Genomic DNA, 27,011 nt, shown 5'->3' with positions numbered 1-27,011 from the left:
AATGAAAATACTTCCTGGAGATAATTCTTTTGAAGGATTGTCTTCTAAATTTTTCTTTCTGTCTGCAAGCTGTGCACTAGTCAATGAAATATTCAACAAATACTGTTCCACTGTCTTCCTTATCACATGCTTCTATTTTACAAAACAGATTGTTTACAACTGTGCTGCCCTTCTGCCTAATGGGCACCCTGGGGGAATGTTTTTGGCTTTGAGATTCTGCTACATATTTTCAACAAACAGCAGCATTGGAACCAATGAAATCTGAGAGTAGTAAACTGTATTCAGTGATCTCTCTGAATGGGATTGTATATGTTTTTTCTTCCTTTGGGGGATGAAGGAAAAGGACACAGGGAGGAGTGAAATGCAGGAACAAATAAGCAAATGATTTTTTTAAAAAAAGAGTGGAATATTTCTTATGAGCTGAAATTTTGCACTGGACTCAACTCTCAGAATAGCAGAAGTTGTAACTTTGCTCTTGTAGACTAAGAAAGGAATGTTAGGTTGCTTTCCTTTGGGCTTCCTGGTTCAGGGGCAGCTCTTCACCAGACACCACTCAAAGATACAGTGGTGTATTTGAGGAGTCAGGAGCCATTATGCAATCCCATTTTGCAAAGGAGTAATACAACTCAGCTACTGTAGGTCTTTATTCTCTCATTTGTGGAGTGCTCAAGAAATTATTAATGGTTATCATTCTGAGTCCACATGTACTTGGTTCCTGATTCAAACTCTTCTCTCAACTGATACAGGGATACACTAAAATGCCAAAAGGAGGGTTGGAAGTCCAAATTCCTCCAGTCCATTTGATGTTCTCAAGATACTCCTCTGGATACTTTTTTTTTTCATTTCATACTTTTGCTACATTAGCACAATGAAATTTTCCAAGTAGTTTATTGTTTCCACAAGTTTTGGAAGTTTCATTGATGAACTGTGGAAAAATATTACTTTCAAACAGCTTCCTTCATAATCCTTCTTAACTTATGGATCTTGGTTCTTACAGATATACCAACATATTTCTCTCCTAAACAAATAATCATTCCTCCTATAGTTATAGGGCCAGTCTTAACCTCCATTTTAATAATTTGGCCTTTACTTATGAAGCTGTTCAAGAGTGCTTTTAGTTCTGAAAGAGTTGTGTCATGTAAAGCAGATGCAGTAGTAACTGAGCACTGTATTTCTCCATGACGCACACTCATCATGGTAGATAATGCTGAAATGACTCCTGGGGTAATGTTTAAGTGACCATTTTCATCAAGAAATTTCATGAAATTGGGTGTGACGGGGGAAAACTCCTCTTTTGTGATTATGTCACTAAGAGTTTTTATCTTAACAGAATGCTTTATATATGGATTCATAATAGAGTCAATCATTTTGAGTTCCTTCAAAAGTTTTATTACTGAGTAACTCCTTTTCTACCACATCCAGTTTATTTTACTTAGATGTGGCAGAATAAAGAACAGTGACATATCTACCTTAAAAACCATACACTTGAATTGGAAGCCTGATAAGTTTGGAAAATTGTCTGCCCACTGAAGTGGTGAAACAGTGTACCTTCTGGGCCTTCCTGAATGCACTGGGAGCCACTATCTTCTCTGGTGGTTGCTGTCCCTCTGTCTACTTTTTATGGATTACCAGGCAGGTCCTTCTTTTTTTTGCAGGGAAATGGGGGTAAAGTGACTTGCCCAGGGTCACACAGCTAGTAAGTATCAAGTGTCTGAGGCTAGATTTGAACTTAGAACTCAGGTACTCCTGAATCCAGGGCTGGTGCTTTATCCACTGCTCCACCTAGCTGCCGCCTAGACAGTTGCTTCTTAAGGATTTAAGCTAGAACTCCATGATCCTTCTTATTTCTGGGATGTAGGCTTTTTTCAACTCCCTTGATAATTTATAGATGATCTTTGAGTATGACCAAGTCTTTTCACCTTATCAGAACATTATTCTTATGTAACATCAAAGGCATTTTAGCACTTACTCAAAGGACTCTGACTTATTGATTCTAAAATTTGTGTGGGAGGGGAAGAGGGGGTTTGGGAGTTTAAGCACCCCAAATATGAGATGAGGAGCTGAAAGTAGCTGCTGAAAAAGGATGCAGAAATAAATTGAATTTGTGGGATTAACAATTAGGAAGCATCATGATAATGTGAAAAGAACCTGGAAGTAAGAGTAAAAAAATCTCATTCTATTCTTGACTTTGAAACATTGGGCAAATAACTTCCTAAATGTTTCACATCTACCTAAAATAATCTAAATCTAAAATCTAGTTCTAAACAATAATAATAATAATAATAATAATAATAATAATAATAATAATAATAATAATAATATAGACTTTAAATAATCTTCCTAATACATATGTCTGACCATGTCACTATCCTGTTCAAGAAGATTCAGTGACTACTTATTACTTTTAGAATAAATGACAAAATCTTTAATTTGTAACTTCTAATCCTTTACTTGAACTTCAGTCTACTTTCTGAATAGTATTACACATAACAGCCCTTCAATTTACATTCCAAACTGACCTAGTTGGTGTTTTCTGTATTTGTCATTCCTTCTCCAGTCTCAGTGCCTTTGCCCAATGCTTAGACTGTTCCCTCAACTCACTTAGACAACCTCTGGCCTCCATCAAAGCTCAGTGGATATGCAACCACTTCTAGAAAGTCATTCCTTATTCCCTTATATTTAGCATGCATGCTTATCAGTTAGAAAGTGTTATCATCCAAGTAGAGTGTAAGTTTCTTAAGGGCAGATGCTAGCTTTCATGTTGTTTTTAAATCACTATCCCCTAGCAAAGTAATTTTTTCATAGTAAGTGCTTAAGAAATGTTTGCTGGATTAAACTGGGTTATAATTATCCCCTATGTATCTCACATTCTCCTCCTTAAACTGAATTAAAGGGTTGGATTTGATCATCTCTAAGAACTCTTCTAGTTCTCAGAATTTTTTCTAAAAAATGCTAAAGTGGGGCAAACCTTAATAATCAAACTGCATGGCAATAGATGATGAACTTTTGGCTAATAATTAAACTCTTTAGCTCAAAGCAGTTGAACTAATATCTTCAGGCCATCCCATGTAACATTGAATTCAAAAAGCATTATTGTAGGTTAATCATCTTAAGTGTGTGCATAACATTTTCAGAGGCTTTTTTTAAATGGGGAAAGCAATTGTAGTGGATATCCTATGAATGACTCAGGCCAAGAATTTTGGAATGAGTTAGCCTAAAGTATTTGTATGTATATATGCATGTTTATATTTCTCTGATGTATGGTAGTTAATTTGCTAATTTGTAAAAGGTTTTCAACTTAATGCTTGGCAGAGATACTAAACTGTGTTCCTGGAAAAAAGCAAACCCTTGGAAAATTGCTTGGAGGTAGGAGTTAGAAAAAAGGGATATGGGGGAAGGGAGCTGTGGTTTATTAGAATGTATAGAGTGATTATAAGAATAAATTAGATAAAGTATATGGAGTACCAAAGTGGTAGAGAGTCATTTAGAAAAAAAAAAGAACAAAGAAACGTTTAAGTTTTAAAAAAAAATGTAACTGAAAATCTTATTTTTTTTCTAAATTTGAGGATAAGAATCTGGTTTTAACATTATGCATTGCAGATGCAGGCATACATGCATGAGCATGTACACAAACATATGGAAAATAAAAGATTTCTGATAACCGCCGACTTCTTGAAAGTTAAAGATACAAAAGTCAAAGATGGGCACATATTTGTGATTCTTTGAGATTCAGGGGATGATAGAACATGTGATGAGCTGAAAAAAATGCAATTTCTTCTCTGTTAATATATATTGCCATAAGGTCTATAACAAGGTACCAGGTGAGGCCTTTCTTGATGATAATGGCTAGTGATTGTCCTAGAATTTCTGAAGCAATACAAGGCAATAAATGTGTAAGGTGATTTTCTGATGACATAATATAGAGCTAGAGATGACTCCTTCCATATATCTGCTTGTATTTTAAAAGATTCTATTTTGCCTCCACACTTTTTCTGTTTTGCTGTGGTGGTTAGTTTAGGGTTTCATCATTCCTTCCTATTTAAAGATAGCTCATTTTCAAATTCAGTAACTTAATAAAATAAAAACAAACAAACAAAACCAGAATTAGGTTGGCAAATAAATAACCTTTGCAGACACTGCAATTTGGCCTTCTAGATTAAATTGGGTCCTTAAAAATAGCCACTGAGGTCCACAGAAAATCACTCAACCCTGGCCTCATCAAACATTATACAATTCAACTCCTTGTGAGTCATATGTTTTCTGAATTCCCTTCTCTTTGTTCCATAAAAGAAAAAAAAGTCTTATCACCACCTTTCCTGCCATACACACGCTCAATTAGGAAAACAAAATCTTTCCTTCTTAAAAAATGCCTTGTTTGGAAGAAGTCAAATACTTCTTTCTCTTAAACAGTAATCAGTAAGACCACATCCAGCTGTCTTTGAGAAATAGAAAATGTTGTGCAATAGAGGTGGGTCTTGTGGCAGGACATTAACTCTTTAGATACTATGATTCATTCCTAAAAAGATTCTATGATAAGTGCATAAAGGAATCACAGAATTAGAATTTGAAGGGGCTTTAATATTTATTTCACTTCTAACTCCCCATTTTTCAGAAGAAGAAATAAGATCCAGGGGGACTATGACTTGTTCAGAGGCATGTTATATGTCCTTCATTTTTGAAGAGGGACAATGACATCACAGAGTGATGTCTTGACTTGCTCATGAATTGGGTTTGTGAGACAGAGTTGCACAGTCCTCAACCTCAATCTCATCTAGTCATTGAATGAAAATGAGAAGATAGAAGTGAGGATGACTGCTGATGGACTAGGGTGCAATGAATAACCTTGGCATCTTCAATGCCTGACCAAGCTCTAAGTGCTCTGTAATGTCTGTTTCAGCCATCTTCATAGCTGTTGGAATAAATTGTTCTTATTCACTCATTCTTCCAAGGGAAGTCTTCCCATGCTTGGAGTAGACATCTCCCCAACTCACCAATGGGTTTGAAATCTGTCATTTACCTTCTAAACTACCATGGTTTGGCCACAGTATTTGCTAAAACTTTTTGGAGCCACAGGTAACAGCTGAGTGAAAGGTGGACACAAAAGGTGGAAGAGTAGCCCTGAATAAGGCTTGACAGACCCTCACATCGCAGTTGCTAGTTTTCATTGAACACCCCAGGGATGCATAGGAAAGAAGTGATGAAACAGGGGTGAGAATCAAAGACCTCTATTTCCAAAACAGATATTTTCCCACTCTCACAGTATGCAGAAAATCCTTTTAATTCACTTATTTCTTTTCAGATGGTCAGGAGCATATTACTCTCAAGTGATAGCAAATTCCCTGGTAAATTCTCCCTGGTAGTAAATCCTCATTGATGCTTACTCAAGAAAGGTTCAGGTATGTATTAGTTTAGCTTCTGACCTCACATCTGATTAAAAGCCTAGGACTGACAAAGACCAGTGGAAGGGTAAAAAGATGGGAACAGCAAATATTTATGTGATTCAGCAGCAGGTACCCTATAATTTGTTTTTTTGTTTGTTTGCTTACAATTCTCGGAGGAGTATTCATCCAAACTTTATTGAGTAGTATTATCTGCAAGACAATTTGCTAGTTGAAGCTTCCCACACTATACATAGTAATATGAAATATAAAGGGATTCTGAAGCACTCTTTTTTATGCTCTATGCAGACAGGTATTGTCTTACTTAATTGTTGTGTTTCTAGCAATGCTCTGGCTCTTGGAGCCATTACTAAATATTAATCTACGCTGACCTGCATCACCTATTATTTTTCTACCTTAACACCTATGTTTCCTTTCTCTTTCCCCTACATTGTGTTTTGGCACATCTGAGGCAGTATCTAGAAGAATCATATACATTTCATCTTTGTGCTCACTTTGAAATATTTTTAATTAGTTGACTATTTTTATTGTTTAAGTGAGCACAGTACATCATCAGAGAAGGTTGCCTTTTTCTTCCTCAATGCATTCTTCTGTTTCTAGTTAATAAATGCTTTGGAGTTGAAGAGGTCTCAGAGAAGCTGCATAGATTTGCATAAGGCTAGTTTCTCTACTTTTATATTTCAGCCTGCATTTCTGGATCAAGTTGAAAACTTGTTGAAAAGATTGAATACAATTTAATTGAGCTTACCTAGCCTGATTCTTGACCCCTATTCATGGATGTGACTGCCTTTTAAAATGAACCTAAATTTATGAATCACCCACTTGACACTTAATCATGCAAATTAATGACACTTGATAAATACTCCTTTTCAAATTGCAATGACGATTAAAATGTGTGTTTTTGTTAACTGTGCCATTTATAGCTCCCTAATTTCAGACGGAGAAGAACACAAGCTCATTTGTTCCATAAATGTTTACAATCTTGTGGCAATGTCTCTGAGTTTAAAATAACCATGTGTCTATTCAAGGCACTTAATTATTAAAACACTTTCTTGACCTCTGATCAAATGTCAAACTCATCTTGTAGAAAGGACTCTGTCTAATTTAAACACACACTGATTCAGATTCTTTCTAGTGAAATAATAGCCAGAATGTTTAAGGCATTATCTCAGAGAGAGACTGAACTATTGTCCACCTAGATTTACTCCCAGTATCACTTCTCCAGAGTTCAGTGACAGTTTATACATAACCTATTTAAGTTCTTCCAAGGTACTATGGTACCTTGTTCCAGTTATGTTTAGTCAGTTTTGTCACGTACAGTTCTTCATGATGCCAATTGGGAGTTTCTTGGAAAAGATACTAAAGCAGTTTGCCCTTTCTCCTGCTCATTTTACAGATGAGGAATTGAGACAAATTGTGTAAAGTGACTTTCTTAGAGTCACACAGCTAGAAAGTGTCTGAGGTCAAATTTGAACTCTGAAAGAAAAGTTTCCTGACTCCAGGTGTGGAACTGTAATGATTGGAATGATGGCACCTGCTGGAGACTTACTGTAGGAAAGCTCCACCATGAGGAGAAGGCCTCTGAGGGCAAGGTCATGCTGCTTTTATTTTGCATCAGGAAGTGATGGTTGCTTATGGGAGGAAGAGGGGTTAGGCTGGCTCCCTCGCTCTCTTTTGTCAGGATGCTGGTGGAGAATGGAGCTAGAAATGCACTCTCCCTTTGATAGATAGATGAATCTAGGCTTTTCTCTCTCTCTTCATCAAATTCTTATTCTCCTTAATAAATGCTTAAAAGTCTAACTCTTGCTAAAGCTCATAATTTATTGGAGACCACTCATTAGTTATTTGAGACAGACTAGCTAGAATTTTAGCTGCATACAGCACTCTATCCACTGTGTCACCTAAATACCCACTTTGCTTCTTCCTCATATGTACATTTCATTGAATGGAAGAAAATAGAATGAAATGAAGGCTCAAAGTTTAAAGGAAATTAGAGGACATGAGGCCAACTTCTCTTGCAATTCATAAACCAAACAATAGTCATCATAAGTGATGACCCCTTTTCTGTACAAACACATCCAAAAACAGGGAGCTCACTACTTTACCAGTAGACCATTTTGTTCTTGTTTAGATTTAAATATCTGAAAGTTTGTCCTTATATTTAGCCAATTTTTGCCTCTTTTTTATCATCAAACCTTTCTTTTTTGTCATCAGGTAAAAATATTTAATTTATTTTAAACATTATCCTTTCTCTTCAATTTCTTTTGAAAATGTAAAGACAGTGAGGCAATATGTCACTAGCAGTCAAGAAATCACCCTCATGATGACATAGGTCTTCTTCAACAACAGAGGATAAACAACAATAACAAAAATAATAACAACATTTTATTATAAATTACTTCATCAGCTTTTCTTTCCCCTATATCAGAGCTCGAAATCCTGAGAGGAATACATATTTTTTTTTCTTTGCAACAAATATTAATATTATTTTTTTCAAGTTACATGTAAGGGTAGTTTTCGACATTCATTTTCATAAGATTTAGAGTTCCAAATTTTTCTCCCTCCCTCCCTCCCTTTCCTCCTCCCCTCCACAAGACATTAACCAGGCTACATATGTACAATCCACAAATGCTCTTTTTATCAGTTCTTTCTATAGAGGGGGTGGGGGGATAATATGCATTGTCATTAGTCCCTTGGGGTTTTCTTGGATCATTGTATTGCTGAGAGTAGTCAAGTCATTCATAATTGCTCATCAAATAATACTGCTATCACTATGCACAATGTCCTCCCAGTTCTGCTCACTTCACTATACGTCAGATCATAGGAGTCTTTCCAGGTTTTTCTGGTATCATCCTGTTTGTCATTTCCTAAAGCACAATACCATTCCACCACAATCATATACCACAGCTTCTTCCATCATTCCTAAATTGATGGACATTCCCTTGATTCCCAATTCTTAGCCACCACAAAGAGTTGTTATAAATAATTTTTGTACAATTTTTCCTCCTTTTCTCTTTTTCATGATTACTATTGTTAATTGTTTCCCTCCATCCTATTTTCTTCCCCAGGATATTTACTCTATTATCTATCTTCTTTCACCCTATCCCTCTTCAAAAGGTATTTCCTTCTGTCTATCCCCTCCCCCAATCTGTCCTCCTTTCTTTTGCCCCTCTCTCTTTATCCCCTTCCCCATCTATTTTCCTGCAGGCTTAGATAGATTACTCCACCCAAATGAGTGTGCACATTATTCCCTCCTTGAGCCAATTCTGATGAGATTGAGGTCTTTGAGCCCATTCTGATGAGTGCTGCCATTCAGTTTAGGTCTTTTCATCACGAATACCTGAAGGTCCTCCTTTTTATTAAAGTTCCATTTTTTCCTCTGAAAGATTATGTTCAGTTTTTCTGGATATGTGTTTTGTGCTTGTAATCCCAATTCCTTTGTCTCCTGGAATATCAAGTACTTGAATGCTATATGTATATATATATATATATATATATATATATATGTATATGTGTATATATATATATATATATATATATATATATATATATATATAAATTTCTTTTTGCAGGGCAATGAGGGCTAAGTGACTTGCCCAGGGTCATACATCTAGTAAGTGTCAAGTGTCTGAGGCTGCATTTGAACTCAGGTCCTCCTGAATCCAGGACCAGTGAGTTATCCACTGTGCCACCTAGCTACCCCCCAGGTTTACATATATATATATATATATATATAATATTAAACACATTTCTGCATTAATCATGTTATAAAAAACAATCAGAGCAATAAGGAAAAACCTCACAATAGAAAAACAACAGCCCCCAAACAAAAGAAATAGTATTGTTCAATCAGCATCCATACTCCACAGTTCTTTTTTTTTTCTGGATTTGGACATCCCCTTCCATCATGAGGACCCTGGACCTCTCCTGTACCATTGCATTGGTGAGAAGAATATAGTCCATCACAGTTGATCAATACACAATGTTGATGATATTGTGTACAGTGTTCTTCTGGTTCTGCTCATCTCACTCATCATCAGTTCATGCAAGTCCTTCCAGGTTTCTCTGAACTCCTTCTGCTCATTGTTTCTTACAACATAATAGAATTCCATTCCATTCATATATCACAACTTGTTTAGCCATTCCCCAATTGATGGGCAACCCCTCAATTTCCAATTCCTTGCCACCACAAAAAGAGCAGCTATAAATATTTTTGTATATGTGAGTCCTTTTCCCTTTGTTATTATCTCTTTGGGAAAAAGACCCAAAACTGATATTGCTGCATCAAAGGGTATGCACAGCTTTATAGCCCTTTGGGCATAATTCCAGATTGCCCTCCAGAATGGTTGGATTAGTTCAGAGCTCCACCAACAATGCATTAGCATTAGCATTCCAATTTTCCCACAGTTTCTCCAGCATTTATTATTTTCCTTTTTTTTCATATTAGTCAGTCTGATAGGTGTCAGGTGGTACCTCAGAGTTGTTTCAATTTGCATCTCTCTAATCTATAGTGATTTAGAGCACTTTTTCATATGGGAATAGATAGCTTTGATTTCTTCATCAGAAAACTGCCTGTTCATATCTTTTGACTATTACTTAATTGGGGAATGACTTGGATTCATATAAATTTGATTTAGTTCCCTATATATTTAAGAAATGAGACCTTTATCAGAAGTACTTCCAATAAAAATTGCTTCCCAGCTTTCTGCATCCCTTCTAATTTTGGATACATTTCAGTACTTGAATTCTTTATTTTTGGAAACTTGCAATATTTGCTCCTTGACCTGGGATCCCTGGAATTTGGCTATAATATTCCTGGAAGTTTTCCTTTTGGGATCTCTTTCAGGAGGTGATTGGTGGATTCTTTTACATTCTATTTTACCTTCTGCTTCTAGAATATCAGGGCAATTTTCCATGAGAATATCTTGGAAGATGATATCTAAGCTCTTTCCTTGATCATGGTTTTCATGTACACCACTGATTTTCAAATTATCTCTCCTGGACCTGTTTTCCAGGTCAGCAGTTTTTCCCAGAAGATATTTCACATTGCCCTCTTTTTTTATTCATTTGTATTTATTTTATTGTGTCTTGGTTTCTCATAAATTCACTGTTCAATCCTAATTCTTAGGCTATTATTTTCATCAGAGAGCTTTTCCACTTAACCCCCATTGCCTCACTTAAAAAAAAGAATAATGTATATTGCCTACATTAATAATAAATATAATTACTAAATTTGTCTTAAAGTTAGTGAAAATGAAGATATTTCTTCTCCATCCATGTTCATGGATTCCCTCAAATCTATACACAGACCTAGGGTTTAAAATCCAGCTAAATAATCCCTTTACTAAACAATAAGTTTTATTGAGCAAGCCAATACTTGGTACTTTTAGTTATATTTTATTTATTTATTTAGAATTTTTTTCCCAAGTTACATGTAAAAACAAATTTTAACATTGATTTTTAAAACGTTGTCTTCCAAATTCTCTTCCTCTCTCCCTCCCCATGCCCCCTTAAGAACTCAAGCAATTTGGGGTAGCTAGTTGGTGCAGTGGATAGAGCACCGGTCCTGGAGTCAGGAGTACCTGAGTTCAAATGCAGCCTCAGACACTTAACCCCAATTGCCTCACTTAAAAAAAAAAAAGAATTCAAGCAATTCAACATAAGTTATATATGTACAGTCATGCAAAACATTTCCACATTAGTCAGGTTGTGTGTGTGTGTGTGTGTGTGTGTGTGTGTGAGTTTGTTTTTTTTAGTGTGGCAATTGGGGTTTAGTGACTTGCCCAGGGTCACACAGCTAGTAAGTGTTAAGTGTCTGAGGCCGGATTTGAACCCAGGTACTCCTGACTCCAGGGCTGGTGCTCTATCCACTGCGCCACCTAGCAGCCCCAACAAAAAACTTTTAAAAAAGGAACTAACAAATAATAATTATACTTCACTCTGTATATAGTTTTAGTTTAGTTTGTTTTTTGTTTATTTTGTTTTGTTTTTTTTAGTGAGGCAATTGGGGTTAAGTGACTTGCCCAGGGTCACACAGCTTGTTATGTGTTAAGTGTCTGAAGCCGAATTTGAACTCAGGTACTCCTGACTCCAGGGCCAGTGCTCTATCAACTGTACCACCTAGCTGCCCCTCACTCAGTATTTAGATACTATCAGTTCTTTCTCTGTAGATGGATCGCATTTTTCATAAGTCCTTCAGAGTTGTCTTGGATCATTTCATTGCTTAAAATAACTGTCATTCACAGAACATCATCTCATAATATTGCTGTTATTTTGTATACAGTACATTTTAGTTTGCATCAGTTCATGTCTGACTCTCCAAACTTTTCTGATAGCACCCTGCTCATCATTTCCTACAGTCCAATAGTGTTACATCATAATCTCATGCAATGATTTGTCCAGCTATTCCCCAATTGATGAGCATCACCCCAATTTCAAATTCAACTTTGTTTAATCTTTTAGAAAACCAATCTAGCAGTGGTATTGCTAGGTTGAAGAGTATCCATGGTTTTATAGCCCTTTGGCCATAGTTCCAAATTGATCCACAGAATGTTTGAATCAGTTTACAAGTTTAATGAGAGTGTATTAATTTCTCATTTTCCCCATAACACCCACAATATTTGTCATTTTCCTCTGCTATCCTATTATCCAATCCAATAGTGTAAGGTAGTACCCAGAATTGTTTTGACCTAAATCTTTCCAATCAATAGTAAGTTGGAACATGTTTTTTTTTTTCAACAGGGCTATAGGTGGCTTTTATTACTTCATCTAAAAACTTCACACCTTTTGATCATCTATCAATTGGGGAATGGCTCTCATTTTAACAAATTTGACTCAGTTTTCCATGTGCTTGATAACTGAGGCCTATCAGACAAACTTGCTTTACATTTTTTTTTTTAAGTGAGGCAATTGGGGTTAAGTGACTTGCCCAGGGTCACACAGCTAGTAAATGTTAAGTGTCTGAGGCCGGATTTGAACTCAGGCCCTCCTGACTCCAGGGCCGGTGCTCTATCCACTGTGCCACCTAGCTGCCCCTGCGCCACCTAGCTGCCCCACATTTTTTTTTTATAGTTACTATTGCTAACTGTATTTCCCTCCATTCTCTTCCCTCCCCTTGATATTTACTCTATTTTCTATCTTCTTTAATCCTACCCCTCCTCAAAAGCGTTTTGCTACTGACTCCCCCCTCCCTTGCTCTATCCCCAATTTTTCCTCCCTTTCATCACCCCTCCCCCTTTAAACCCTTCACTAGCTTCACCTACTATTTCCCGAAGGGCAAGATATATTCCTATACCTAATCGAGTGTGTATGCTATTCCTTTTTTAAGGGATTTTTGATAAGAGTAAGGTTCACTAACTCCCTTGTACCTCCCCCTTCCCACCCCCTCACCCCATAAACTATCTAGCTTCTTTTATTTCTTTATTTTTTGCTTGTTTGTTTTTTTCAAGGGGCAATGGGGATTAAGTGACTTACCCAGGGTCACACAGCTAGTTAAGTGTCAAGTGTCTGAGGCTGGATTTGAACTCATGTCCTCCTGAATCCCGGGCCGGTGCTTTATCCACTGTGCCACCTAGCTGCCCCTCTAGCTTATTTTATGTGTGTTACTTTACCCCATTCCACCTCTCCCTTTCCCTTTCTCCCAGTGTATTCCTCTCATCCTTTATTTTTTTAAGATGTCATCCCTTCATATTCAACTCACACCTGTGCCCTCTATCTAAATATACTCCATTCAGCTGCCTTAATAATGAGAGAGTTCTTATGACTTACAAGTGTCATCTTCCCACATGGGAATCTAAACATATTAATCTTTTAATATCCCTCATGAGTTCTTTTTCCTGTATACTGTTTTATGCTTCTCTAGGTCTTTGTATTTGAAAGTCAAATTTTCTATTCAGCTCAGGTCTTTTCCTTGCAAATGCCTGAAAGTCCTCGCTTTCATTGAATTCTAATTTTTCCCCATGAAAGATTATATTCAGTTTACTGGATAGGTGATTCTTTGTTATAATCCCAGTTTCTTTGCCCTCTGGCTTATTATATTCCATGCCTTCTGATCCTTTAATTTAGAAGCTGCTAGATCTTGTGTTATCCTGATTGTGGCTCCACAATACATGAATTTTTTCCTTCTGTCTCTTTGAAATATTTCTCCTTACCCTTGGAGCTCTGGAATTTAGCTATAATATTCCTGAAATTTTTCATTTTGGGATCTCTTTCAGAAGGTGATCAGCAGATTCTTTCAATTTCTATTTTACCTTCTGTTTCTAGAACAGCAGGGTGATGTTCCCCCAGTATTTCTTGGAAGGTGATGTATAAGCTCTTATTTTGATCATAGATTTCAGGTAGTCCAATAATTTTCAAATTCTCTCCTGCATCTATTTTCTAGGTCAGTTTTTTTTAATTAGATATTTCATATTGCCTTCTGTTTTTTCATTCCTTTGGTTTTCTTAATTGTATCTTAATTTCTCATAAGGTCATTAGCTTCCACTTGCTCATTTCTAATTTTTAAGCAATTATTTTCTTCAGAGAGTTTTTGTACCTCCTTTTCCATTTGGCCAATTTGGCTTTTCAAGCTGTTGACTTTTGTTTTTTCATCAGTTTCCTGCATTTCTCTCATTTCTCTTTGCATTTTTTCTGCTACCTCGCTTACTTTATTTTCAAAGTCCTTTTTGAGTGCTTCTATGGCCTGAAGCCAATTCTTATTTTTCTTGGAAGCTTTGGATGTAGGAGCCCTGCCCTTGCCATCCTCTTCTGAATGTGCATCTCCATCTTCTTTGTCACCAAAGAAACTTTCTAGGGTCAGCATTGTTGTTTTTTTCTCTCTGCTAATTTTCCTAGCCTATTTCTTGACTTTTACTTCTTTTTTAAAGTGGGACACTACTTCCAGGATTCACTATTTCGAGTTTCAGGGGGGGTTCAAGATAGTATGATTTAAGAAGAGGCGTGTTCACCTGTCCCCTGGCTTGTGCTCTGGTCTCTAAGCAACCACAGTCCTGCTTGCTCTTTAACCCTAGAACTGATTCCTATTTCACTGTGGCTGCAAGCTCTGGAGTTCCTGTGCCCCTCCCCTGCCTAAGCCACCACTCAAGACTGCTTCCTGGATCTGAGCATGGGCAAAACAACAGAGTCTCACCTCAGTGCCAGCAGAGACCCCTGTAATCTCCTGCTGCCCAACCACTAGACCCCCTCACTGTCTATGGGCTGAGTTCCAGTAGTAGTTGCTGATGTGGCTCCTAAAGAGGCTCCTAAAGCCTCTTTCTCTGGGGCAGCCAGCTTGTGGCTGGATCTGTGCTGGCACAGCCTGTACAGGTCTGTGCTCCACTCTCACCCTGGTACAACAGACCTTTCCTGCCGATCTTCTAAGTGATCTTTGGCTGGAAAATTATCTCATCCTGTCCTTTTGTAACTTTTCCTGCTCCAGAAATTGTCTTATGACATTATTTGAAGGCATTTAGAGGGGTCCTGCAGAGAGCTCAGGGAAGTCACTGCCCTTCTTCTGCCATCTTGGATCTACCTCCTAGTTATATTTTTATGTGCCAAATCTCACATATTAAATTATAAGATACCCTTGGGAAAAAATGTGCTCTTTTATCCTTTTGTTTCTCCTTCCCAGCACTCAATACATTGCAGTTTACATGAGTTATTGTTTTTATATTGTCTATTTGAAGATGTACTACTCTATTCTCTAGCTGTATCTCAGATACTTCTGGAGGCTGAATAAACTCTTTCAGCCCCATAGGAGCCAAATGATACCAACATAATTTATTGAAGAACATTCTTCTGAAGATGTTAAGGATGCATCAAAGGAAAGTGTATTTGTAAAAATAGACAATTAAAAGATTTTAATGTGAGAATTGGAAACTAATTTTAAAGTTGAAAATACTAATCATCCTCCCCTAAAATCCTTGCCTAATGCCTGATTCTAGAGATAACCCTGGATTCTCAAAGTCTATGCTACTAGAGGTCAAGATAAGACAAGTTATACTGAACAGAAGTTTCTAGTGTGGGTCTTATGATAGACTGTGACACCTTAGTGGAGTAAATTAGGCATTGCATTGAGACATGAAGGCCTAAATTTTAAATTCTTCCTGAAAAAACTCACTCTATGGCACTGGGATAGTCATGAAAACCTCTCTGTGCCTCAGTTTTCTCAACTTTAAAATGAGGGATTGGAATTGTTTGCCAAAAATTGTCCTGTCTCATTGACCCTCATGAGAAACCTGCAAAGTAGATATTACAGAATTTTACAGGAAGAAACTGAGGCTCAGAGAAGTCAAGTGATGTTCACAGGTTCCCATAACTAGGAAATTTCAGCAGCAGAACTTGCACCAAAGATGTATTTACTTCAACTCCTGTACTCCATTCTAGATAGATAGATAGATAGATAGATAGATAGATAGATAGATAGATAGATAGATAGATAGATAGATAGATAGATAGTTTCTTCTTTGTACTTAGTCTGAAAACTAGGAGTTAATCCACCTGATGATGGTGAGCCAACAGGGTAAAATGACTTGCTTAGGGTCACACATCTATAAAAGTCTGAGACTAGATTTGAACTCAGGAATTCCTAATTCCAGGCTCGATTCACTCCCCCACCTAGGTAACCATTCCCAATTTACAGATGAAGACACTGAGGCAGCTAGAGTTCAAGTGATTTTTTTTTCAGGTACATGTAGATAACATCAATTGCCAGGTGTGAATTCGTCTTCTTGACTCCTAGAGCAGTATTCTTTCCTCTGATTCTCAGCTATCAAAGAAATAATAATGTGTCAAGTCCAGCTGAGCCCAATTAACAGTCCCTTTGTATTCTGACAAGTTCAGACCACATATGGAAGTATAATTATAAGCATTTTAAGAGGGATACTGACAAGCAAGAGAGTACCTTGGAGAGGAAAATGAGAGTAATATGGGTTCAGAAGCAATATAATATTAGTAATTAAAGATAGTCTTAACACTTATCCCAGGGAAGAAATAATAAAACATGAACAATCTAGGTATCTACTGGGTAGAACTGTGTAAAGAATACTGGACTGGCAATCAGGAAACTGGTCTTTGAGATGCTAGTTATATGTATGTTCTTTGAAAAAATCACTTTACTCTTCAATGTCTTAGTACTCTCATATGTACCATGAAGGGTTTGGACTATATCAGGTGTTCTTTACCTATAATTAGTGAATTTTTAAAATAGATGGAGAGAAGGGATAGACACACACACATACACACACACACACACAGAGAGAGAGAGAGAGAGAGAGAGAGAGAGAGAGAGAGAGAGAGAACTGTATTTCCATTTGATTGGCTTCCTTTGTAAATGTGACATGGGGGATTTGTGTTGGTGCCTAGGTATTCCTCAATAAAGAATTATATTCTTGCACACAGTCCAATTAGAATTAAAATCATCTTTTATTTGATGCTAGGAAAGTGACCAGGTAGAAAATCAATGGCTTCACCCCTCAGGGAGGAGGGTTTAGAGACACTCTTCTCCTAGAACAGAGGGAACAGGTTGTCCACTTGAAAACTGGAAAGTTACATATTGGGGTGTGGGAATTGTAGTAATATTAAGTTGTAGAGAATGTTTCAATTTTTGTTTTTATTATATGTTTCATGTGTAACAACTGGACAATAATTGTAAAAGCTCTACAAGATTCTGAATTTCCTTAGACATGTTTTTGAGAAGTCTCATTGTTTGATTTGGTTATTGGCAATGCTACTTAAAGCTGTGTTAAGATCAATTTTGTAGGAAATTTTCCAGCTTATTACCAGTATCTGAAACACCTGAGAGACTTTAGACTTACATCCAAAATTCTACAGCTGAGAATTGTTAGTTGATCATCAGCATCCACACATGAAAGACTTTCACTTCACAACTACACCCAGAGCACATCCCAAGAACCATCTGAGATAAGACTTTCAAAGAATTAAATGGACATTTTCCTGTTTTTCTTTTCCCCATTGCATACACTAATATTCACCTACTAAAGAAGAGTGCCCCCTTTAGTTTTTTGTTTGTAATGTCCACCTGCTAAAGGGGAGTGCCCCCTTTCATTTACTGTCAATGTATCACTCAATTTCTTTTATTTCTTTTCATTCCCTTTACATTGTTAGTCATAAGTATCTGTAATGTTATAGCTTAATGTAAAGAAACCATGTTTATTCATGAAACACTGGTGGCAGTGTGAGAACCAGGGGCCTGACCCCTTATTGAGAAAGCATGAAATGACATTTCAAAGGTATTTGAATGCTACCAGCCAATTACCTTGGAGCTGTTTGTGGGGACCATCCTTCTTCTGGTTCAACAGGGGGCTTCCGATAGAAACTGAGGAAAAATTCAGTCTCTTATATAGGTGACGGCGGCTTTCTCTCTCTCTCTCTCTCTCTCTCTCTCTCTCTCTCTCTCTCTTTGCTAACTCCTAATATACTTTAATAAATGCTTAAAAGCCAAAACTATTGCTTAATTTATAACTTAGCTAGTTCTTACCCCCCACACTGAGGGGGGGGGCAGGTAAGTTGAACACACATTAGATTTTTTAAACATGACAGGAGGAAGCTTGAATACTTGTCATATTCCTGAGAGTCAAGGGGGATTTTTTTTTTAATGATGATCCTGACCTTCAGCATTATCTCTGTTTCCTAGCTCTGGCCAGGTAGGAGCCATGCCTAATTGACATTTCTTACTATAAAATTTTATCTCCCCTTACTCCATCAATATGTCTGTTTTGATTTCTAGTTGTTCAATCTAAACTTTAATAGTTCCTTGTGGGGCAGCTAGGTAGCACAATTAATAGAAAACCAACCCTAGAGTCTGGAGGACCTGAGTTCAAATGCAGCCTCAGACACTTGACACTTACTAGCTATGTGACCCTGGGCAAGTCACTTAACCCCAACTGCCTCACCAAAATAAAAAAAAAATAGTCCCTTGGCTCATTGATGTGTCTGTCTTGTTATCTGGTCATCTTTGGTTTTGCTTCTTATGAGAGTCACTTATTCTGATTTATCCTAATCCCCATGTCATATGTATTTAATTTTGTTCATTTACACAAATAAACAAGAAAATAAACAAACACCCCAATAAATAAATAAATTAATATATACATAAATAAATGGATGAATGAATGAAAGAATAAACATATAAATAAGTAAATAGTTGGGTATATGTATTTGAATAAATAAATAAATAGAAAAATGACTAAGTAAATAAATTAATGAATAGATAGATAAATGTGTATATACACACATACATATATCTACGTGTATGTATATGTTTATATGTATGTTAATTTATATGTACATGTATACATATGTGTAAATACACATATGCGTATTTATATTTATGTAACTATTATATGACTTGTGAGATACTTTGTTATTAGACAATGTTTGTTGTTTTCTACGTGGAGTTGGCAGCTGTGGAGGAAGAAGTGCTCTATAGAAATGTAGACCTATACTTTATCTGAAATTTATAGTCTTAGAGAGTTATCTGAGACACTGAGAGTGACTGACTGTCTAAGGTTAAAGTCAAAATGTCCGCATGTGTCAGGGGAAGGACTTGAACATAGGTTTTCTCTGATTCTGAGGCCAGCTGTCTCCATCCACTAAATCATTTTGTCTCTCAGAGTAAGGACCCAACATACAAACACAGAGATACAAAAGTATACTCATAGAATTTAGTGTTTTATTTACAAACTAGAGTGCATGTGCCATGTACTTTGGGGAAGGATTAATTTGTGTGTAACCACATTTGTACTTCAGAATGAAAATGGAAATAAAAGCAATGTTTCCCCTGCATGATGAACATGTCATATATTCTGTTTTAATGCCATATCTGGTAATACCCTGTTAACATCCCACAGCATGACATTGGAATTACCTGCTGTCTGGAAATAAAATGATCACCAAGAGAGATCTAAGATTAAAAATGGGGAACTGTATTTGGGGGCATGAAAGTGGAATGCTGGAACAGACTTAACAGAGAGGGGGGATTCTTAACTAATCTGAGCAAGGATTTCATACTCCATTATTTAGTTTCTAGTTAGTTATTCCACTAGATCATTTAAGAGAACTGTGAGAATTGGACCCACACCCCCTGCTGAGAGGGACATTGTGAGAATCAGGCCTGAAAAGAAAATATGTGACTTTAGTGTCCAGAAGTGATTCTTCTAGGGTTTTGAAGGTCGGATTGGCATCCAGAAGTTGTGTCTAACCCCTGTGGGTTGTGTCAATCAGTGCTACCAGCCAATTAGCTTGGAGCCGTGTGTGGGGATGGCCCTGCTTTCAGTTTCAGAGGGGTTTCTGGGAGAAGCAGCTATAGATCTGGGTCTGTTGGTTTGAGAATCAGCTGTTGGTGGGAGGAATACTCTGTCTCTCTCTTAGATAGCTAATTGAAGGCTGTTTTTCGGCTATCTTTCTCTCGTTCTCTCTCTCCCCTAACCTCTAATATACTTTCATATACATATATGTGTGTGTGTATATATATCTATATCTATATCTCTATATATTTACATATAGATCTATATACATATTTAGCAACAAACATTTATTTTATTTTTTCCAGTTACATGTAAGGGTAGTTTTCAACATTCATTTTCATAAGGTTTAGAGTTCTAAATTGTAACGATTGGAATGACGCCACCTGCTGGATACTTACTGTAGAAGAGTTCTTGGCGGGAGGAAGTGACGCAGACTAGTGGGAGGAGGAAGGAAGAGACGGGCGCTGACTCTGGGGCTCTTTCCTGAGGACGCTGGCGGAGAAGGGAGCTAAAAATGTGCTCTCCCTTTAATAGATAGGAATCTAGGCCTTTTTCTCTCTCTTTACCAAATTCTTATTCTCCTTAATAAATGCTTAAAAGTCTAACTCTTGCTAAAGCTTATAATTTATTGGCGACCACTCATTAGATATTTTAGACAGTTTAGCTAGAATTTTACCCCTTAACAGATGGCTGACCACGAAGAGGAAAGCTGAACCTCACTTCTGATCTTCCAGTTGGGTAAGAAATTTCCCCTACCCTTTAAACTGCTAAGTACTGGCGCACTGGCTGTGTTTTCCCTTTAAATTTTTTCGAATGGACCTTTTAAACTCCCTAATTACCCTATTTTTGATTTTAGTCTGTTTAACCAGACAAATGGGAGATAAGATCATGTTAATGCTTTGTTTTTGTGGATTTTCTATTTTTCTTTTTATTTTTGTTAAAAGAGCCAGCAACTTACTCACACAAGGAAATATCTCTCCCTCTCCCAACCATGCTTTTTCAGAGAAACCTGAAGAGATTCCTGCAGCTTTTCCCAGTTCTAACACTAATTGTTGCTCTAATTTTGCATGCCTGGAGGCAATGACCCACCCTCTAGAAGCTTTTAATCCCCTAGCACCTGGAGGCAAAGTGGGGGAAGAGGAATCCAGGCCTGAGTTCAAAATCAAGTCTGATTCAAATTGTGTTGGTCCCTCCCCTCCTCTCCAGACCCCACCCTCTACTCCTCCTATGGCCAAGCCCATAGCTTCCCCTGCCTGGGAAGTCCAGAGATCTGATGCGCATGCTCAACTTTCTCTAACTACATTTGCAGCTTCAGGCTCAGCCCTTTCCCAGCCTGGCTGTGCTTCTGAGACAACCTTAGAAAGCCCTTTAAATTCCAGATATGCTTGTTTTGTTCATAATTTTGCTAACCTGCTTTTGTCTTTCATTAGTAATCTTATAAAGCATTTGTATGGTGAAAAGACTGACAGACAATATAGAGGGGTTAAAGAAGAAAAACTTAAGCTGAATAAGAATGACAATCATCACCATAGTTCAAGACTCTGCTTCTTTTGCCATGGAAGGGTACATATTTTACAGAAATGTAGAAGTAAGCAGCAAGGTATTGATATGAGTATTGGGGATTTTAGATATCGGAATCAAAAGTGTTCTGAATTCACTCAGAGTAATAATGTCAGTTCAGAGGTTACATAGGATTTCTATGCTATTATATATACATTTTGAAATTAATGGTATGGGTTTATTTTCATAGAGATTTTCATGCTTTTGAGATTGTGTCTTATACTTAGTTTTTAAAACAAGGAGAATATTTGTAAAAGCTTTTTAGTCATGTGATCAAGTTTATATTTTATAATACTCTTTAAGTTCATGTTCATTTAGATTTCCTTAGTTTGAATTTCACTGTCTTTTATTGTTCCATGTGTATTTTCTTCTATTCATTTGTCTATCTAATTTTGAAACATTGCAAGATGGTTTTGATTTTATTATACAATGTTAATTCTAGGAGTATTGTGCTCCCATATTCTGAGTTGTTTGTTTTTGTTATTTTTTCTCAACTGATTATTTGATCAAACTCTTTAAAGCATTTCCCTGGCAAATTGTTTGCCATGGCAAGTGTAAATTGATTCTAGAAGTATTATTTTTGATAAGCATATTCCAAAAAAAAAAAAAAAAGAGGGGAACATTTGTAAAAGTTTTCTTTTTTCAAAAAAAAAGTTGTCTTTGAGATTGTGTTGTGCTTTAACTTGTATTTAAGTATGTTCTGATTTTTCACAAAAGTAATTGTATACTAAGTAAAAAAAAGGGTATTATTTGAAATTGTTGCATAATTATATATTGTGTTCTGAGTCAAGATGTATTCACATTTTTTGCAATCATTTATTATCCTCAATTTTTAAATCCATATGAGACTTGGATTATGGGAATTTATCATTTAAGACATTAATTGCCTTTATTCTGAGTTATCAGATGCCAGTTGGCCAAGATGCCATCCAATCACAAGAGGAATACATGCAAGAGCAGACACTGAACTGTCACATGAGGGGAGACATGCATGAAGTCAAGGTACGGCCGAGGGAACGGCTTTTGACAAATGTTGAGGTTGGATTCTCTTGGTTTAATATTTTATTCTCTTTTTCCCCACAATATTGTACAGATGGCTGGAAGTATTCATCCCACCCATCTCACTTCTACACCTGGCTTCTATGCTCCCTCCTATATGCCTGATGCCATGGACATCTCAATCCCATGCATCTGATTAAGTCTGACTCAGTTTCCTCCAATATGTTCGGTGGCATGGACATATATTCCATCCACCTATTTTAAGCCTGGCATACTGCATGGACAGTACATACTGCTCAAGTGTGGGAATGCTCATATCCCATCATTTCTCTGTTCTTTTATGGTAACCCCCATAATTATCTCAGGTGTCATGATAAATACAGTGTTGAATTTGGCCTTGACACCTGTTACCAATTATATTAGATTTTTTAATTTCTCATAATGGCGTGAGGATAATTAGGCAGATGATGCAAAAAGTGATGAAACAAAGATAAAAAATTATTTTTAATAATTAATATCGCAGCAATTGTCTTCTCAATTACCCTCCATAAGGGGGGGACTATAGTAATATTATAATTTTAAAGAATGTTTCAATTTTTGTTTTATTATATGTTTCATGTATAACAACCAAGATTCTGAATTCCCTTAGACATGTTTTTGAGAACTTTCATTGTTTGATTTGATTATTGACAAAGCTATTTTAAAGTTGTGTTAAGCTCAATTTTGTAGGAAATTTTCCTGGCTGATTACCAGCATCCACACATCAACCCCTGAAAAGACTTCCATTCCACGACTACACCTAGAGGACATCTGAGAAAAGACTTTCAGAGACTTTAAATGAACAGTTTTGATTTGTTGTTTTTGTTGTTTTTTTCTCTTTCTGTTATAATATACACCATCTGTAACATGTATTCTCTGCAGAGGCCCTCCCTTTGCAAGACTAATGTCAAAGCGTCAGTTCATGAGGACAAAAAAAAATCGCCCCTCTGGACAAAACTTTCCTCTCTTCCTTTTCTATATTGTTGTTCACATATTATTAGTTATCAATAGTTATTATATTCTTTTTACTGTTCCGTCAAGGAAACATTTTGTTTCTTGAGGAACAACAGGGGGGACTGTAACGATTGGAATGACGCCACCTGCTGGATACTTACTGTAGAAGAGTTCTTGGCGGGAGGAAGTGACGCAGACTAGTGGGAGGAGGAAGGAAGAGACGGGCGCTGACTCTGGGGCTCTTTCCTGAGGACGCTGGCGGAGAAGGGAGCTAAAAATGTGCTCTCCCTTTAATAGATAGGAATCTAGGCCTTTTTCTCTCTCTTTACCAAATTCTTATTCTCCTTAATAAATGCTTAAAAGTCTAACTCTTGCTAAAGCTTATAATTTATTGGCGACCACTCATTAGATATTTTAGACAGTTTAGCTAGAATTTTACCCCTTAACAAAATTTTTCTCCCTCCCTCCCTTTCCTCCCCCCTCCACAAGATCACAACTAGGTTATATATGTACTATCTATAAGTGCTCTTTTTTGTCAGTTCTTTCTGTGGGGGTGGATAGTAAGCTTCCTTATTAGTTCCTTGGGATGGTCTTAGATCAATGCATTGCTGAGAGTAGTCAAGTCATTCACAATTGCTCATTGAAACATACTGCTGTCACTATGCACAATATCCTCCTGCCTCTACTCACTTCACTATACATGGATGTTCATTAGTCTTTCCAGGTTTTTCTGGGATCATCCTGTTTGTCATTTCCTATAGGACAAGACTATTCCACCACAATCATATAGCACAACTTCTTCCATCATTCCTCAAATGATGGATATACCCTTGATTCTAAATTCTTAGCCTCCACAAAGAGTTGCTATAAATATTTTTTGTACAATTTTCCCCCTTTTATCTTTTTCATGATTAATATTGTTAACTGTTTCCCTTCTATCCTATTCCCATCCCCATGATATGTATTCTATTATCCATCTTCTTTCATCCTATCACTCTTCAAAAGGGATTTGCTTCTGTCTGTCCCCTCCCTCACTTTGCCCTTCCTTCTTTTGCCCCTCCCTCTTTATCCCCTTCCCCTCCTATTTTCCTGCACGGTTGGAGAGATTACTCCACCCAATTGAGTGTGTACATTATTCCCTCCTAATGAGATTGAGGTCTTTGAGCCTTTTCTGATGAGTGTAAAATTCAATTCCTGCCCTGCTCCTCTCCTGCCTACTCCATAAGCCTTTTCCTATTTCTTTCATGGAGGATTTCACCTCTGTATTTCCCCCTCCCCAAGTGCATTCCCCTCAAACCTCAATTTAACTCTAAGGATGTCATCATGGAGCAGCTAGGTGACATAGTGGACAAAGCCTACCCCTGGACCCAGTGGGATTCCAGCCAAAACACAGCCTTGGACACAAGACAATCACCCACTGCACGACCCTAGATATGTCCCCCAACTCCAGTTTTTTATGGTTCACTAGGGTCTTCTATTTGAAAGTCAAATTTGCCATTCAGTTCAGGTATTTTCATGATGAATACCTGAAACTCCTCCTTTTCATTAAAGTCCCATTTTTTCCTCTGAAAGATTATTCTAAGTTTTGCTGGGTAGGTGATTCTTGGTTGTAATCCCATTTCCTTTGCCCTTTGGAATATCATATTCCATGCCCTCTGGTCCTTTAATATAGAAGGTTCTAGATCTTGTGCTTTCATGATTGGGGCTCCACAGTACTTGAATTCCTTCTTTTTGGCAGCTTGCAATATTTTCTCCTTGACCTCTGAGCTCTGGAATTTGGATAAAATCTTCCTAGGAGTTTTCCTTTTGGGATCTCTTTCTGGAGGTGATCGGTGAATTCTTTCAATTTCTATTTTAGCTTCTGATTCTAGAATTGCAGGGCAATTTTCCCTGAGAATATCTTGGAAGATGATATCTAAACTCTTTCTTTGATCATAGTTTTCAGGTAGACCAACAATTTTCAAATTATCTCTCCTGGACCTATTTTACAGGTCAGCGGTTTTTCCCAGAAGATATTTCACATTGCCCTCTATTTTTTTATTCATTTGGATTTGCTTTATTGTGTCTTGGTTTCTCATAAAAACACTGCCTTCCATTTGTTCAATCCTAATTCTTAGGCAATTATTTTCATCAGAGAACTTTTCCATTTGACTTTTCAAGCTGTTGACTTTTTTCTCATGTCTTTCCTGCATCACCTTCATTTCTCTTTCCATTTTTTCCTCTACCTCTCTAACTTTATCTTCAAAGTCTTTTTTGAGTGCCTCTAGGGCTTGAGACAAATTCATATTTTTCTTAGAAGCTTTAGGTATAGTGGCCCTGATGTTGACATCTTCTTCTGAGGGTGCACCATGTTCTTCCGAGTTACTGAAGAAATTTTCTGTGGTCCTCACCTTTCTCTGTCTGCTCATGTTGCCTTTCTTTTACTTGACTTTTAGCTCCTTAAAGTGGGGCACTGTTTCCAGGCCTCAGTATCCCAAGCTTCATAAGTCCCAAGTGGTATGATTTAAGGAGGATCAGGTTCTTCACTTGCCTGGCCTATTCCCTGGTCTGTAGATGACCCAAGGCCAAATTGCTAATGTGTTGTGATTGTTAGCTCTAATGAGCCTGTGCCCTTCCCCCACCTGGGCCACTGCTTCTCAAGCCTACCTCCTGGTTCTCGACAGGGGTGAAAAATCTAAGTTCTGCCTCAGCACCAGAATAGACCCCTGTAGTCTCCCCCTTGCCCAGGGCTCAGCCCTCTCACCAGACTGTGAGCTTTGTTCCAGATGACACTGGTGCTTCAGCTGATTCAGAGGCTCTGGGGGTCTCCCTCTCTGGTGAGGCCTTCCTGGTACTGGATCTTTGTCAGGGTGACTGTGGGGTTGGGCTTGACTCCTGTATCAGCACAGCAGCTCTCTCCTTCTGACCTTTCCAGCTGTTCTTGGTTAGAAAATGATTTCAGTACATTCTTCCATGAGTTTTGCTGCTCCAGGGATTTTCCTATGGTGTTATTTGGATTTTTTTGGAGCGATTGTGTCATGAGTTCAAGAGCTCACTGTCTTTCCTCCACCATCTTAATACTTTAATAAATGCTTAATGTCGAAAGACTGTTGAAAAAGCTTCTAATTTAAGCTGACCCCACATTAGAGTTTAAACATCACAGCTAGAATTTTAGGATCCACAGATGACAGGTAAGTTATCTGCTTCTGAATTTATTCTCTACCTTATAAAATTGTTCTATCTACTATACCATGGTATTGTAAAACTTAAGAAATATAAATGCATGTTTTCTCACTATATCTATAGTTGAAATAATATCTTGGTACTTAGTGATTCACTTGTCTGATTTTCACAGGCTGATAGAAACCTACAAAATTGTACTTTATTTACCAAAAGAACCATACTGTACATGAAAGTATACTGTGGCAGGGTTTTTCCCAAAAAAATGATCAGGGATAAGAAGGTACCATTCCCTTTGCCTTCTCATTTTGGGCCCCTCTTTTTCTTGATTATTTTTATTTCTCAAATAACAAGTATTTTTTATCTATTAATCTTTCCCTCCTACTTACTATGTGTGAGATACACACATACATATACACATATATCTATATACATATATATCTTTAAGTTACTGATCTTTATGTGAATATGTACATGTATATATCCATATGTGTATTTACATATATTTGGAAACCTATGTATTTATAAGAATAAAATTTTAGGAGCTTAAAACTGTAAGACAACTTTTGGTATATTTCATATATAAACATCAATATATTAACTCTGCAACATATCCCTACTTTAAAGATTTCTTTCTTTTTATTAGAAACTGCCTCAG

The 27,011-nt window shown here is 37.1% G+C and overlaps 1 pseudogene; it reads right to left on the bottom strand.

Moving 5' to 3' along the window:
- Positions 1–944: 944 nt before the first annotated feature.
- The window catches only part of LOC122738610, a 146,191-nt pseudogene continuing 120,124 nt past the window's right edge, over positions 945–27,011 (bottom strand).

The sequence above is a fragment of the Dromiciops gliroides genome, chromosome 2, assembly GCF_019393635.1.
Source record: "Dromiciops gliroides isolate mDroGli1 chromosome 2, mDroGli1.pri, whole genome shotgun sequence".
NCBI classification, from domain to species: Eukaryota; Metazoa; Chordata; class Mammalia; order Microbiotheria; family Microbiotheriidae; genus Dromiciops; species Dromiciops gliroides.
This window is presented reverse-complemented; position numbering and strand designations above follow the sequence as displayed.